Below are 3013 nucleotides of genomic sequence, written 5' to 3'. Positions count from 1 at the left end.
AGCAGAGCCCCAACCCGGCAACTGGGCTCACCCCTCTCCAATATGGCCCCTCGCGACCTCTCGGTTGGTCTCCCTCTATATAACAACACCTGCCCCTTCTCCCTCGGGCAGCCAACCCTGCAACTCTCGGCCTCATGCAACTGCTGCGCTCCCCTGTGTCATGCACCAGCTCGCCACCTCAAGCCCTCACTGGCGGTCCTCTCCTGCAACTCCCCACCTCTGCAAACTGGCCCCTCCTTTTCTGCATGGCATGGCGCCACCTCCCTCTTCATGCAAGCTCCAGGTTGCGGCCCTTTCCTCTTCCGACTGCAATGAGCCCTCCTTCCTTCTACTGTTCGTCGACCACTGCAACCCGTTTTTTCTTTTGAATAGCTTAAAAAAGCTTTTGTGCTTGGCCCCCTTGCACACGCCCGCATGCTGCAATGTCTGATGCCCAATAAAACGTGGCCCCGGCACTTCATGCCAATAGACCTCCCTCTGCCTTTTGACTTGAACGAATGGCCATGGTTGTTGACGGATGGCCTCGTGATCGAGATTAGCACAACTGCCACGAGCATCAATTAACTCAAGCCGCCACTCCTTGTCATGATCGATGCCACATGTGACATACACTTCAACTTAGGACCTGTTGAACCCTGCATCAAACAAGTGCTCAAGCCTCGTGTCATCTGCTAGCAAACCTCGATGTACCGTCTTTTGAGCTCTCCCTGGGCCAACCAAAACTGGCTGCACCATCATTGCCCACCCCCTCCTTGAGCATTCATGCTCAACCGTAGTATTCTTTCGGTACAATAGTTACATAAACTGCATAAGAAATAGTGGCTATATAGATAGTATATATATATAGATAAACAGCATCAGCTACTACTGCATCACCCGCCAGGGTCAAACGGAAAGCTCAAAGCTTCCCAAATGATGGTGCAAAGTCCACCCAGATCAAAAACAAAGCATTGGTTGTGGCCATCCACCTGTAAAGCATGCATCTTCACTTCTTCCTTTGCACTTGTAGGCCAATAGACAGGCCTTCCTTCCAGCTCTTCATAGCATCGAGCTTCATCACCCTGCATCCATAACCCTTTCTGCCAATCATAAACATGCTTTCTACCACTTGAAGCATTGGTACCATAAGTTGCTATCCTGCCATCTGCTACAAAACCCTCCATGGTATAGTCTACTTCAAAAAAACCTCGCCATTGACACACAAATACCTGCAAAGCAACCTCCAATAACACATGTATCCATAGCATCTTATAAAAAAACAAGGCCCCTCCATTTGCCTCCACCTGCTGCATAGCCAAGCAAACATGATTCCTTTGCAAACATGTATCCCAACCCTTGTAAACTACACCAAAATCATCTTTTTATCCTCAAGAGCGTGACCTGCTAGAGCTTCAACCTGTTCTTCAGCCACCTAATCACCTGCAAGGTTGGCGACACCTTCCTCTTTGCATGGAGCCTCACTCTCATAGGCTGCACCTGTATCAGCTTCCATAGAGTCATCTGCCGGAGCTAGCTCTCCACGGCTACACACAAACTCTGAAACTTCAAAGCACACCTCGACATGCTCACCAAGGCAAGGTTGCCCCACCCCCTGCATAGACAAATCAATTGAACATACCTCCGCTTCTGCTTCTATCTCCTGCAAGTCATTCTCAAAAACCTGCTTTTCAACCAAACTGGATGCACAATCAAACCATACCTCTTCCTCCAATAGAGACTCACCATCACACGATATTTGATAGGGCTGCTCGACTGGCAGATTCACACAAGGTGTGACACTATACTGCTCTTCGACCTTTAGCTGGCTGGCACCCAACTCGCATACACTCTTCATCATTTCATCCACATAAAAAACATCATAGGTCTCATACCTAGAAGACCGGGATTCTGTCTCCCACATGCTATCTGTGTCCAAACTGTTGCCAGAGCTATGAGAACTGTCGGACTCCTCTTTTGAACTTACCAATTCTTGCACCACTGCTACCTTCCTCGCTGGCGGTTCTAAAATTGACACCTCTTCTTTAAGATCTTTTACCACCTCTCTCTCTTGAGGAAGCAAACTGGGTGGCACCCTAAATATGCCTCGCTGCACCTGTTGAGCCCTGGTTGGCACTTCTTCTAGCTCTTCTACCTTGGCATCGGCTTCACGTGCTTTGATCACATTCATATCAACAAAAAAAAGGCGCTTTTACCTCTTGATGCTCATCAACGTGTTTGGGCCTGGGTGCACTGGCTGTCGTGATTGCCGATTGTAACAATCCTGCCTCCATATTCTTCTTCATCTTTCGACTCTTTGCTTTGGCAACTCTGACGGCTTCATCAAGGGTCCTTGGATCTTCATATTCCACTCTCTCTCGAACATAAGGATGCAAGCAAGAAAGAAACCTTTCCAGCTTAAAGTATCCCACATGGGTTGCTTGGGTAGCAGCCGCAAAATCTCCCCAATAAGCTTCAAATTTATCAACAAAAGCATCAAAATTTGCACTTACTCCCTGCTGCAAGCCTTTGATCTTCGCATCAGCTTCCGAAGTCGACACCACCTTTCGATACCTTTGTAAGAATTGTTCGCGAAAACCGATCCAAGTCTGCTTGTGCAAATCTTCTAAGCCATCGAACCAAACCTTTGCTTTACCTCGCAGCACCAAGGGTAGAGTTTGGAGCTTTGCTTCATCACCTGGCATCCGCAGTACTGTTAGCATAAATAGCTCAAAATCGGCAAGCCAATCATCTGCATCTTCATCTCCTTTGAACACCAGACCAAACTCCTGCTTCATCTTGACTCAAGAACACCTTGTTAGGAAGCAATCAGTGGATCCTCAGTGGGGGCACCACAAGATGGAAAGGGGGAAATGGGAAAACCACCAACACATAAACTCGATGCCTCTATATAGCTCAGTGATCTCACAGCGCCCCTATCCCCTAGAGGTTGCGTGGGAATGGTTGGAGCAAGGGACTTTTACTTCTTTCGATGGTTGGGAGAGGAATCTTGGGGTTTAATTAATTAATAGTTGAA

General features: G+C 47.9%; 1 pseudogene; it reads right to left on the bottom strand.

The window, feature by feature from the left end:
• Positions 1-872: 872 nt before the first annotated feature.
• On the bottom strand, positions 873-2774 carry LOC147417887 (uncharacterized; annotated as a pseudogene).
• Positions 2775-3013: the final 239 nt, after the last annotated feature.

The sequence above is a fragment of the Adiantum capillus-veneris genome, chromosome 30 (genome assembly GCF_014529385.1).
Source record: "Adiantum capillus-veneris isolate H3 chromosome 30, ASM1452938v2, whole genome shotgun sequence".
Taxonomy (NCBI): Eukaryota; Viridiplantae; Streptophyta; class Polypodiopsida; order Polypodiales; family Pteridaceae; genus Adiantum; species Adiantum capillus-veneris.
This window is presented reverse-complemented; position numbering and strand designations above follow the sequence as displayed.